We start from the raw sequence: 13,913 nt of genomic DNA, 5'->3' as shown, positions 1-13,913 counted from the left end.
TTGTGGAACCCCTAAAAATCCATGTTGAAATGTGGATGGACTTCTAACTTAGGAGCTGACCTATTTAATGCAATGTGTGTATGTAAGAGTACTTCACCCCAAGCCGATCTGCTTGTGATTAGGATGAAAATAAATAAATAAAATATACTGTGTATATATTTTTATTTATTTTATTTTAATTGCAAGCAGATCAGTGCGTGTGAAGTGCTCAGCTCAAAAGGCAGCCTGATTGTGCACAAAGCGCAGAGCCCGGATTCAATAGAAAGTATATGACTAGTATTGATACAATAGAACGTATAGGTTTTCTATTGAATCTGTACTCCATTCTGTTTGCACTTTCAAGCAGACTGTGGAGACCCTTGTGTCGTAACCAGTGCCTTCCCCCCTCCCGTAATGAAAACACACACAGTCCTAGGTGGGTTGAACAGGTCGGTCACAGTTTATTAATTACATTTCTTAACGGGTGGCTCATCGCCGAGCTCCTGTCCACGATCAACAGGCGAGTTGGCCAATGAGTGGTTACGAACCTTTGCCCTCCTCCGCTTCTTCCGCTGTGACTTAGTAAAGTTAACAGTGGTTAGTTATATATACACATATGAATGAATATATATTATATATATTTTTTAAAATATAACTTACACGTTTACATCTATCCGCTAGTTAGTATGGCCATTCACCCACATTACCCAATATAAGGGAGGGAGGGTGGGACAAAGCTTCCAGGTGTCCGCTGGGGGAAAGAGGAAGTTACTGGCCCTGACACCTGGATTTTACCCCTGTAGATGTGGCCGTAGGAACCTTCCCCTTTAAGAATCATTGGCTGGCTGGGGCATCCCAATTAATGCATCACTAAGGGTCCCAATTAGTGCATCACCAAGGGGAGTGGTGCAAGGGGGGAACTGGGCACTGACAGTATTTTATTGGCGTTTGTTTTATGGGCTCCACAATCAGAGGCACGTTCCTTATGCAGTACCGTGCCTGCCAGGAGCTTTGGGCCATGCCTTCTGAGGTGCGCACTTTACAAAGGTTTTTTAAGTGATCCATGGTTTTATCAAGACCCACCCCACCAATCTGCTTGCAAGTAAGAAGAAAAATTATGTTATAACGATTTTCAAAGGCTGTTACTCTTTAAAGGGAGTGTCATGATTTTTTTTTTTAATGTTTTATCTTTGTTTAAAAGTTTATTAATACAGTGGGGGAAATAATTGATGTTGATTGACAGTCATTTTGTATTTCTTCCATTGTCTTACTATTGCACCAAAAGTTGTCTCCTTCTCACCCAGTGTCTTATGGTTTTTTAGCCCATTCCAGCTTTGTGCAGGTCTATGATCTTGTCCCTGACATCCTTATAAAGCTCCATGGTCTTGCCCATGTTGTAGAGGTTAGAGTCTGACTGATTGAATCTGTGGACAGGAGTTTTTTATAAAGGTGACTGTAAGACAGCTGTCTTTAATGCAAGTAACGAGTTGATTAGGAGCGTCTAACTGGTCTGTAGGAGCCAGAACTCTTAAGGTACCGTCACACTCAGCGACGCAGCAGCGATATAGACAACAAGCCGATCGCTGCAGCGTCGCTGTTTAGGTCGCTGTAGAGACGTCAAACACAGCAACACCAGAACGATGCAGGAGCGATCCAGTGACGTAACGGCGACTCACTTATCGTTCTCGCTGGTTGTTAGCTCAATGTAAAAACATTGCTGGCATCTTTGCTTTTGCTGTCAAACATGACGATACACGCCGACCTGACGACCAAATAAAGTTCTGGACTTCTAGCTTCGACCAGCGATGGCACAGCGGGATCCTGATCGCTGTTGCGTGTCAAACACAACGAGATCGCTATCCAGGACGTTGCAACGTCACGGATCGTTGTCGTTCTCGTTGTAAAGTTGCTGAGTGTGAAGGTACCTTTAGGCTAGGATCACATGGCGTTAGCAGCAGCCCGTTCAGCACATACGCTAACGGGCTGCTGCTAGCGCAAGTGCCTGCGCTACATCACGCTAGCGCAAATGGAGCTTCTGCTAGCTCCATCTGCACTAGCAGTGACTGACCCGGAAACGCTGCAGCCAGCGTCTCAGGTCCGTCACTCAAATGACGGCACATCGCTAGCGCACGCCCAATAACCATTCTGCCGCCTCACCAACCACCAGTGCTGCAGCACCCCCATCCTCCTGTCTCTTCCCCATTATCCCGTAGAACGTAAGTCCGCAAGGACAGGGTCCTCTCCCCTCTGTACCAGTCTGTCATTGTTAATTTATTTTCTGTTAATATCTATAACCCTGTATGTAACCCCTTTTCTCATGTACAGCACCATGGAATTAATGGTGCTATACAAATGATAATAATTAATGGATGAAGTAACCGCTGCAGCGCTGTGCCCCGGACCTGGTGAGTGCTCATTACTATAATCTGAACGCTGCAGTGACATAAGATAAAATCACAGTAATTGTCTTTGAGCCATGTATCTAATCCTATCTTTGTGACACTTACTGCTGAACTGTGTAATTACTGTGATCTGAGTACTGCAGCTGCAATGATGACTCCTCCACTCCGATCTCTGTATAGACCAGTGAGCATCACCAACTAACAGAATCAGCGCTGCCAGCGGTCCTCACATCTGTATCACACTGCAGTAATCAACAAAATGTCTCTTCACTGCGATCCAAAAATTAATTCTTCTCCTTTTGCAAATGCCCAGGAGGGAAGGAGTGACACTTGACACATGTCAGCAGATTCCGCACACTTTTTCTGCTGTCATACTGAAAATATGTATATGATACACTGCTGATTTTCCGAATTTTTTTCACACCTACAAAGCATAGAGAGGTTTGTAATTTTTAGCGTAGGTACATTTTAACTGTGAGAGACAGAATCTAAAAATAAAAACCAGAAAACGCCATTGCATGATTTTTAAAAAATTAAATTGCATTTTATTGCATGAAATAAGTATTTGATCACCTAGAAACCAGGAAGAATTCTGGCTGTCACCGACCTCTTAGTTTTTCTTTAAGAAGCCCTCCTACTCCGCATTCATTACCTGTATTAATTGCACCTGTTTGAACTCCTTAACTGTGCAAAAGACACCTGTCTGCACACTCAATCACACTCCCAACCGTGAAGCATGGTGGGGGAAAAAAAAATCATACTTTGGGGGTGCTTTTCTGCAAAAGGGACAGGACGGCTGCACCATCTTGAAGGAAAGATGGATGGGGTCATGCATCGCGAGATTTTGCCCTAAAACTCCTTCCCTCATTAAGAACATTGAAGATTGCTCATGGCTGGGTCTTCCAGCATTACAATGACCAGAAACACACAGCCAGGGCACCTAAGGAGTGGCTCTATAAAAAGCATTTCAAATTGCTGGCGTGGCCTAGCCAGTCTCCAGACCTGCACCTGTGAGGAAACTGTATAAAATAAGTAGTAGTTTCTCTGCCTGTTAGCACCATAGCTGAGGGATTTTTGGCACTTCTGACCATGGTTCCAAAAACACATGGCAGACCCTAGGCTCAAACCCCCCCCCCCCATTACTTCAGAGTTTAGCTTTCCTTCTCAGAGAGTGTGGGGGTTTTAGGAGAGCCAAGGCATTTACGACCGGCATTTCCTGCCGTGTAAGCTCTTGTCCAGCTATAAGTGAACTAGAAACTTCTAGGATCCATGAAAGTTCTTTGTTTTGTTTTTGTAAGATATTATGCAAACCTTTTACGTTACGAACACGAAAATATATATTCTTAATCGCACTCGGTGGACCTACCCATCCCTCGAAACACGGGCTACTAACTCCATCTGGTAAAGAAGTAGGGATTTCTCTGTAAATATGTATCCCAGATAGGACATATTTGATCTCATTAGAATGCTCACGTTAATCCGAGATGAATAATGGGTTTGTTATGATTATGACATGTTTTGTAGCGAAGTTATAGAAAGTAGATAAATTTAAGATTGGAAGTACTCAGAATGTAGAGAGAGGAGGGTCTGGATAAGCCAGCCTTTCTGTGATGTCACAGGCTGAAGCTATAACTGTCTTCCAAGATCCCCAGCTCAATTTCTTGACTTCTTGTCTTCTCCTGAAGCGCTGAGCACGTCCAATGAGCTGGGACGTATGGTTGCCTGCCATGCTTTGAACATGTGAGTGTTACCTTTTCTCATTTAATCCCTGTTTATTTTATAATTACCCTTGTACATATTTGCAATTGTCTCATTTGTAACATCTTTGTAAAATATTTTGATAAAGCACTGCCTAAATTTTGTGGGGTATATTAATTCATGCCAGTTCTTTCTCCATGCTCTAAAAACCGTACCGTAAGTCTTCTGAAGGGAAATACGCTACTGTGTTGGGTTAGCTTCGGATCCGTTTAATCGAAGCTGGTGGCAGCATACATTTTGTACTGGGTAGTTGGGTGGCGTTGTAGCGACTGCGGCGTTGATAATTATTGTTCCTGCCTGAGTGGGAGTAGTTTATCGCATCGCTGCAGCGTGCCCAATAGCCAGTACATAGCAGGCAGCCTGTCTGGCGACTAATTACCCAGGGTGCAGTACCTAATCTGACCTGAGAGAAAGGGGGGCGCCAGAGAGCTGCAAGTGTTAAGTGGAACTGTAAGCGGGATATACATAAATCCCTGCAGTTCGTGGTATATTGAAGAGCAGTGGGATACCTAGAATAAGCCCCTGCTGTAAACTAAGACACCAATAGCCTTGTGTATGTTTTTTCATCACATTGTGAAGTGGAGGGATAACTAAGATAAGCCCCCCTGCACATGTGATAGCCGTCTGTTGGCCTAAAGTCACCCCAACCCGTGATGTAGGGGTGACGGTCACGGTGTGAATCGTGACAAATTGGTGGCAGCAGACAGGGGAATCCTGACGAATTGGTGGCAGCGGTCAGGGGATTCCTGACAGCACCCAATAGAAAATCTTTGGAGGAAGATGAAAACTCAATGTTGCCCAGGGACAGCCCCAAAACTTGAAAGATCTGGAGAGGATCTGTATGGAGGAGTGAGCCAAAATCCCTGCTACAGTGTGAGCAAACTTGGTCAAGAAATACAGTTATCGTCTGACCTCTGTAATTGCAAACAAAGGTTTTCTCTTCGCCACGACAGCACCCACTGAGAGAGAGGGGATCCGCCCCTAGGAACAGGAAACCCTACGGAGAGATAAAAGGGGCGGTCCCTCTCGCTCCCACAGTTTGGTTTCCTGTTCCTACGGGAAGATCCACGGAGAAGAGGATTCCCAGCCTGGACGCCGCTTGCGCAGTTTACCTGTGAGGACGGCAAGGGCTCCAGGACTGGATGCAGCGTCGGGGGTGCTGATTCAGTTTTCCCCCCTCTGCTGGCAGACGTCGCGAGACTGGGTCGTGGGGGCCGGTTCGCGGCAGATGTCCGGCGGTCTGCGGGGCAAGCACCAGGTGGTAGCGTCGCGCCGTCCTCGGCGGACGCCTGTGCGGTGTGGAGCCCAGTGTATGCCCCCGGAAGTGCTGGTAAGCTTCCGGGGTGCGGAGGAGTGAGACGACGCCGGCGCTGAAGCCGGTAACAGCGCCGGAGTATCCAATATGGCCGCGACCCGGAAGTGGTTAGCACTTCCGGGTTCAACAGGAAGAACATGGCGGCCCCCATGTGAAAAGGACGCCGGCGCTGCATCCCGGCGTCCAGAATGGATTCTGCAAGAGAGCCTGCGGTACCTTCTCTAGAGGTTACCACCGTCACCCCTCGCAGCCATGCCAGCAGCAGCAGCCGCTCTAGGCAGAGCGGATCATCCAAAAGGAAGCCACCTGCATCTGTGTCTCCTCCTCAGCCGGTACCTGATCGGTCAGCTTCTGGGTGAGTGTGCATCTACCCCACTAGTCTGATTATTATCCCTCTCCCTTTATAATAGGCAAAAAGGAAGGAAAAAGCGAAACACAAGCAGTGTGCGTTATGTATCCAGCCCCTTCCGGATAGTTACACTAAAAGGCTATGTGATTCATGTATAAAATCAACGTTACGTGAGGAAGCCTCAGTTAAATCAGAGGATATAAGGGCCATGATTAGGGAAGAATTACGAGCCCTACAAAGCGTTGACAGAGAGCCACGTATTAAGGAGAAAAGAGGATACGTTTCACCTGTATCCGATCAGCCGTCTGAGTTAGAGGAAGCAAACTCGGATAGATCGCAGCAGGAGATATCCTCAGATGAGGATCAGGATACGTGCTTCCCCACAGATAGCATTGACAATCTGGTGAGATCAGTTTGCAATACCATGGGCATAGAAGATCTTAAAGTCCCTAAAACACAGCAAGACATTATGTTTGCTGGCCTATCCGAAAAGAAGAGACCCTCTTTTCTGGTAATAACGGCAGTAAAAAGTCTGATCAAAAAAGAGTGGGAAAGCCAGGGGCAGAGGGGGTTACCACCATCCTCAAAGAGACGCTACCCCTTTAATGATGAAGAATTCACAACATGGTCAAAAGCCCCAAAAGTAGACGCAGCTACATCAAAGAAATCCTTACTGCCTGTAGAGGATTCAGGCTCGTTACAAGATCCTCTAGATCGCAAAGCCGATTCGCTCCTTAAAAGAGCATGGGAGACTTCTGCAGGGGCCTTTAAACCGGCAATCTCAGCCACATGCACCGCAAGATCCATGCTTGTTTGGCTGAGTGACTTGGAAGAAGGGCTGAAAGGAGGTCTCTCTCTCTCTCTCTCTCTCGAGAGAGAAATTATTGTCCTCTATACCCCTAATTAGAGGTGCCACAGCCTTTCTAGCGGACTCATCTGCCGACTCTATACGCCTGGCAGCCAAGTCGGCAGGATTAACCAATGCAGCACGTAGGGCCCTATGGCTTAAGGGCTGGAAAGGTGACCCTCAGACCAAGTCTAAGTTATGCAGCCTCCCATGTCAGGGTGAGTACCTGTTTGGTACCAAACTGGATGAGATCTTAACTAAAGCAGGGGAAAGGAAGAAAGGCTTTCCAAATAGTAATAATTACGTTCCATTTTATAGGAGAGCGTTCCGAAAGCCCGCATTTAATAAAAGGAAGGAGTTTAAGAACCAGGATCGCTGGGCCACAAGAGACACAAAACAAAAGGGTGCGTTCTTTGGGAAGCGCCCTTTCAAGTTTGAAGAAAAACCCCGTTAGGACAGATCTACCTGTGGGAGGCAGATTGTCCTCCTTCGCTAATGAATGGCGGGCCATAACAGCAAATATTTGGGCAAATAACCTTATTGCCTCTGGGTTACAATTAAAATTTTCCCGAGTCCCTCCGGACTCATTTCTATTGACTTCATTAAAGTCTCAGTTACAACAAGAGGCATTGGAGCAGGAGGTAATAAATCTCCTAGCTAAGGGAGTCTTGGTGGAGGTTCCATTCCTACAGGAGGGAAAGGGATTCTATTCCCCGTTATTTTTTATTCCAAAACCAGATGGAACATTCAGAACTATTATTAATCTTAAAAAATTAAACATCTACCTAGAAAATCAAACCTTTAAGATGGAATCTATCCGGTCCACCATTAAACTCCTGTTTCCCTATTGCTTTATGACAGTTCTCGACCTTAAAGATGCGTATTACCATCTACCTATTTATGCAGAGCATCAACAATATCTACGGGTAGCGATTGTATTGAATGGGTGTGTCCGACACTTTCAGTATACTGCAATGCCTTTTGGGCTATCTATAGCCCCAAGAGTATTCACTAAACTAATGGCGGAGGTAATGTCATATCTAAGACTAAAAGACACTCTCGTAATTCCCTGCTTAGATGACATCTTAGTAGTAGGAAATTCTCCTTCGCAATGTCAACAACGGTTGTGTGATATGATAGCATCTCTGCAAAGATTGGGTTGGATAATAAACTGGGAAAAATCTAGACTTATCCTAACAACTCGGCAAATCTTCCTAGGGATTATATTAGATTCTACAAGCCAGAAATGTTTCCTTCCGGAAAATAAACAGATAACGGTCAGGAATAAAGTTCAGTCAGTAATAGATAAACCCCTAATTTCTTTGAGAGAATGCATGTCCCTTCTTGGCTCCTTCACGTCATGTATTTCAGCGGTTCCATGGGCCCAATTTCACTCAAGGCATTTACAGTATGCAATTTTACATGAAGAAGAAAAATCTCATGGTCATTTAAATATTAAAATTTCCCTTTCTAATAATGTAATCCAATCTCTGATATGGTGGCTAGATCCAAAAAACCTGGTCAGTGGAGTCCCCTGGGTAGTTAAACCCTCAAATATAATATATACTGATGCCAGTCCTACTGGCTGGGGCGCACATTTAAAAGACCATTTAGTCCAAGGATTATGGTCAGTCATGGAGTCAGACGACTCTTCTAATATAAGAGAGCTAAAAGCTATCTATCATGCTCTATGTGAATTCCTTCCGCAGCTACACGGGACACATACCAGAATTCTGTCCGACAACATGACCTCAGTCGCCTATATCAATCATCAAGGAGGAACAAGATCAGGAACGCTCATGTCTATAACCGAAGACATTCTAACCATAGCCGAAGAACATCTTCTGTCCCTGTCAGCGCTACATGTCAGAGGAGTGGACAACTCAAGAGCAGACTTCCTCAGTCGTCATACCCTCCACCAAGGAGAGTGGGTCCTAAATCATCAAATTTTCAAAATGATAACTATGAAATGGGGTACACCCGAGATAGATCTCTTCGCCACAAGACAAAACCGACAACTAAAAAGATTCGCTTCAATGTTCCGGGCCGACAATCCCGACATTCTCGATGCCCTTCAGACTCCTTGGACATTTCAGAAAGCATACGCTTTTCCTCCTCTGATTCTTCTACCAACAGTAATCAGGAAGATAAGGGAGGACTGGGCAAATATAATCCTGATTGCCCCATTTTGGCCAAAGAGACCATGGTTTTCCCTGCTCAGAGCCATGTCCATCTCGGATCCGTGGATCCTCCCGGAGGATCAGGATCTTCTTTCCCAGGGGCCCTTCAACCACCCTCATGTGAAGGGACTAAGGTTGACAGCCTGGAATTTGAGAGGCAGCTGTTAAAACTAAGAGGCTTCTCCGATAGTGTAATTAATACCTTGTTAACAAGTAGAAAAAGATCCACTACTGACATATATGTGAGAGTGTGGAAGAAATTTCTAAATCTCTATCCATCGGCGTTATCTAGTGAAATTCCCGTCTCCACTATTCTAGAATTTCTTCAAAAAGGACGTGACCTAGGCCTTTCAGTTAATACTCTGAAAGTACAAGTTTCTGCTCTAGGGGCCTTGTATAGTCACAATGTTGCGGGTAATAGATGGATAGCTAGATTTATTTCAGCTTGCCAGAGATCAGAGCCAGTTCAGATTCCGCAGATGCCTCCTTGGGATATTAATTTGGTCCTGGAAGCCTTAACAGGTCATCCATTTGAGCCTCTAGACTTAGCTCACATTAAATATATTTCACTTAAGACCGTTCTTCTTGTCGCGTTAGTATCGGCAAGAAGAGTAGGTGACATACAGGCGCTATCAGTAGATCCTCCCTTTATGTCAATATTTCCTGATAGAATTGTCCTGAAAACAGACCCTTCCTACCTACCTAAAATGTGTACAAAATTCCATAGATCTCAAGAGATCCTTCTTCCTTCTTTCTATAATAATCCTACAGACCAGGAAGAAGAGAAGTACCATACTTTAGATGTGAGAAGGGCTATAATAACTTATCTGGATAGGACTAGCGCCTGGAGGAAGAGCAGGGCTCTCTTTGTTTCCTTCCAGGGTCAAAGGAAAGGATCTGGTGTTACAAAAAGGCACACTATCCCGATGGATTCGGGAGGCGATATACCTGGCCTATTCATCTAAAGGGGAGAATCCACCTGAAGCTGTGAAGGCACATTCCACCCGGGCGATAGCATCATCCTGGGCTGAACGAGCAGAGGTTCCTATAGAACTCATATGTAAGGCCGCAACCTGGTCCTCTCCTTCTACCTTCTATAGTCACTATAGATTAGATCTATCTGCCTCCACTGACTTGTGTTTCGGTAGATCAGTCCTTAATACGATAATCCCCCCCAAATAACTATCTCTGAAAGTCTCTCAGTGGGTGCTGTCGTGGCGAAGAGAAAACACCGGATTACGTACCGGTAATGCTCTTTTATAGAGCCACGACAGCACCCCTTCACTTCCCTCCCATTTACATATATTGGTGTACATATGAGCACTGTTAAGGGTGGTGGATTCTTGTACTTATACATAGTTAAATTATAATGAATGATGATAAAGAATTGTCTACTAAAACTGGTGGGCGGTTCCTCGCAATCTCTGTAACGCAAACTGTGGGAGCGAGGGGGACCGCCCCTTTTATCTCTCCGTAGGGTTTCCTGTTCCTAGGGGCGGATCCCCTCTCTCAGTGGGTGCTGTCGTGGCTCTATAAAAGAGCATTACCGGTACGTAATCCGGTGTTTCTGTACCAAATATTAAGTTCTGTTTTTCTATTGTATCAAATGCTTATTTCATGCAATAAAATGCAAAGTAATTATGTGAAAATCATACAATGTGATTTTCTGGTTTTTATTTTTAGATTCTGTCTCTCACAGTTTAAGTGTATCTAGGATAAAAATTACAGACCTCTCCATTCTTTGTAGGTGCGAAAACTTGCGAAAATCGTCACTCTGTCAAATACTTAAAGGGACATTGTCACCCCCCTGCAGCCGTTATAAACTAAAACAGCCACCTTGTGCAGCAGTAATGCTGCATTCTAACAAGGTGGCTCTTTTAGTTTTGTGTTCAGGTATTACTAAAATAAAGCGCTTTGAAACTCTGCAAAAATACCTGTCTTTGTCCACGGAGGCGGGTCTGAAGCCTCCTCTGTGAAGCGCCCAACTGCCGTCACTCACATCTTCTGAGGCGATGGTCGCCGCCCCCTGCACGCTGTTTTCTTTTCAAATCCGGCGCTGTGTAAATATTTGTGGGGCAGGCGCAGTAAGCTCTGGCTGTCTGACGTCACAGCCAGGCTTGCAGACTGCGCCTGTGCTGGCAGTGCGCCCACCCACCTCGGAAATCCCTGCCCCGCACTGTGTTATGCATTATGCACAGTGCGGGGCTAGGATTCCTGGGCATGCGCACTGCATGTCTCAGACTCTCACCCACGTCCCCCGCCTTCCAGCCTCTGGCTATTCAGCTGAGCTCATCCTGCCGCCTCCTCCTTCTGCTCATAGCAATCGCCGGGAAAGAAACAACCTAGGAATCTTTCCTGCTAGCTGGTGTGTGTTGTCTAGCTGTGTTCTGTAGGTCTATGGATTGGATATGTTACTAAATAGGGGGTGATCTTTACCCAGCGATAAGTAAAGTTATATACTGATCTGGCCATACATTATACCGCACTATGGATATATATTGGATGTTGTGGGAGCATTATACCGCACTATGGATATATATTGGTTGTTGGGGGAGCATTATACCGCACTACGCATATATATTGGATGTTGGGGGAGCATTATACCGCACTATGGATATATATTGGATGTTGGGGGAGCATTATACCGCACTATGGATATAGATTCAAGATTCAAAGAAGCTTTATTGGCAGGACCAAATACACATCAGTTTTGCCAAAGCAAGTGTATAGAGGCAATAGGGATAGGGACTGTGGGGATGTTGGGTAGGAGCTGTGGGGGAGGTGGATGGGGCAGATCCATTGTGGGGGCTATAGTCCATGGCATAGGGGAGGTGGATGGGGCAGGTTCAGGTTGGGGGCTATAGTCCATGGCATAGGGGAGGTGGATGGGGCAGGTCCATTGTGGGGGCTATAGTCCATGGCATAGGGGAGGTGGATGGGGCAGGTTCAGGTTGGGGGCTATAGTCCATGGCATAGGGGAGGTGGATGGGGCAGGTCCATTGTGGGGGCTATAGTCCATGGCATAGGGGAGGTGGATGGGGCAGATCCAGGTTGGGGGCTATAGTCCATGGCATAGGGGAGGTGGATGGGGGCAGATCCAGGTTGGGGGCTATAGTCCATGGCATCATACTTCTCTTTCTCGCAGTCTATGACATTCGCTCACATACCGCGCTGCTATCTCCACTGCTCTCTCTTCTTCTCCCAGCAGGATATATGTTCTCTTCCTCTTTCATGGTGATGAAGTCTGGTAAGAGATGTGAGAGTCTCCTGAAGTGAGTGTCCCTCACATCTGAGTATTTGGAGCAGTGTAGCAGGAAGTGGGTTTCGTCCTCTATGGCCTCCTGGTCACAGTGTTGGCACAGTCTTTCCTCCCTGGGCTTGTAGCTCTGCCTGTGTCGGCCACATTCGATGGCCAGACTGTGGGCGCTGAGTCTATATCGGCTCAGGATCTGGCGGTCTCTGGGGTCCGGGAGTTTCTCCAGATATGGGGCCAGTCTGTAGTCTCTCTGTAGGCTCCGGTACATGGTCAGTTTCTGTGAGCTGATGATATCTTTCTTCCAGTCACTGACATACCTCTCCTGGCCTTCATCTGCCATCTTCCTAATTCCGGCTTTTGTCAGGTTGTTGTGATTGGTGTTCTGCTCCGGTTGGGTTTGGCTGGGCTGTTCCGGGGGTTCTGGTTTTTCTGTATATATTGGATGTTGGGGGAGCATTATACCGCACTATGGATATATATTGGATGTTGGGGGAGCATTATACCGCACTATGAATATATATATTGGATGTTGGGGGAGCATTATACCGCACTATGAATATATATTGGTTGTTGGGGGAGCATTATACCGCACTATGGATATATATTGGATGTTGGGGGAGCATTATACCGCACTATGGATATATATTGGATGTTGGGGGAGCATTATACCGCACTATGGATATATATTGGATGTTGGGGGAGCATTATACCGCACTATGGATATATATTGGTTGTTGGGGGAGCATTATACCGCACTATGAATATATATTGGTTGTTGGGGGAGCATTATACCGCACTATGGATATATATTGGATGTTGTGGGAGCATTATACCGCACTATGGATATATATTGGATGTTGGGGGAGCATTATACCGCACTATGGATATATATTGGTTGTTGGGGGAGCATTATACCGCACTATGAATATATATTGGTTGTTGGGGGAGCATTATACCGCACTATAGATTTATATTGGATGCTGTGGGAGCATTATACCGCACTATGGATATATATTGGATGTTGGGGAAGCATTATACCGCACTATGGATATATATTGGATGTTGGGGGAGCTGTTGTGAATTCTGTGGCAGAGCTCCCTCCTGTGGTCACAAGTGGTACTTCGGCTGATTCTCTCTGTGAGCTTCTGTTGGTGGAGGGAAGTGATACTGCGGCTTCTGAGTTTCCTCCCTCAGGTGATCTGGTGAGGTCGTTAGGTGCTTCTCTACTTAACTCCACCTAGTGCTTTGATCCTGGCTTCCTGTCATTGTTCCAGTGTTGGACTTGCTTTTCCCTGGATCATTCCTGTGGCCTGCTGCTCTGCATAGCTAAGTTCTTCTTTGCTATTTGTTTGCTATTTTTTCTGTCCAGCTTGTCTAATTTGTTGCTGGAAGCTCTGGGACGCAAAGGGTGTACCTCCGTGCCGTTAGTTCGGTATGGAGGGTCTTTTTGCCCCCTTTGCGTGGTTTTCTTTAGGGTTTTGTGTAGACCGCAAAGTTACCTTTTCTATCCTCGATCTGTTAAGAAAGTCGGGCCTCACTTTGCTGAATCTATTTCATCTCTACGTTTGTCTTTTCATCTTAACTCACAGTCATTATATGTGGGGGGCTGCCTTTTCCTTTGGGGTATTTCTCTGAGGCAAGGTAGGCTTATTTTCTATCTTCAGGCTAGTTAGTTTCTCAGGCTGTGCCGAGTTGCATAGGCAGAGTTAGGCGCAATCCACGGCTGCCTCTAGTGTTGTTTGGAGAGGATTAGGGATTGCGGTCTGCAGAGTTCCCACGTCTCAGAGCTCGTTCTATGATTTTGGGTTATTGTCAGATCACTGTATG

General features: G+C 45.8%; 1 protein-coding gene across 9 annotated transcripts in view; it reads left to right on the top strand.

Moving 5' to 3' along the window:
• The window catches only part of RAD51D (RAD51 paralog D), an 83,080-nt gene that overhangs the window by 49,268 nt on the left and 19,899 nt on the right, over nucleotides 1-13,913 (top strand). The window lies entirely within an intron of this gene.

This window comes from Ranitomeya imitator, chromosome 3, assembly GCF_032444005.1.
Source record: "Ranitomeya imitator isolate aRanImi1 chromosome 3, aRanImi1.pri, whole genome shotgun sequence".
NCBI classification, from domain to species: Eukaryota; Metazoa; Chordata; class Amphibia; order Anura; family Dendrobatidae; genus Ranitomeya; species Ranitomeya imitator.
The sequence above is the reverse complement of the archived record's forward strand: the minus strand, read 5'-3'. Positions and strand labels throughout refer to the sequence as shown.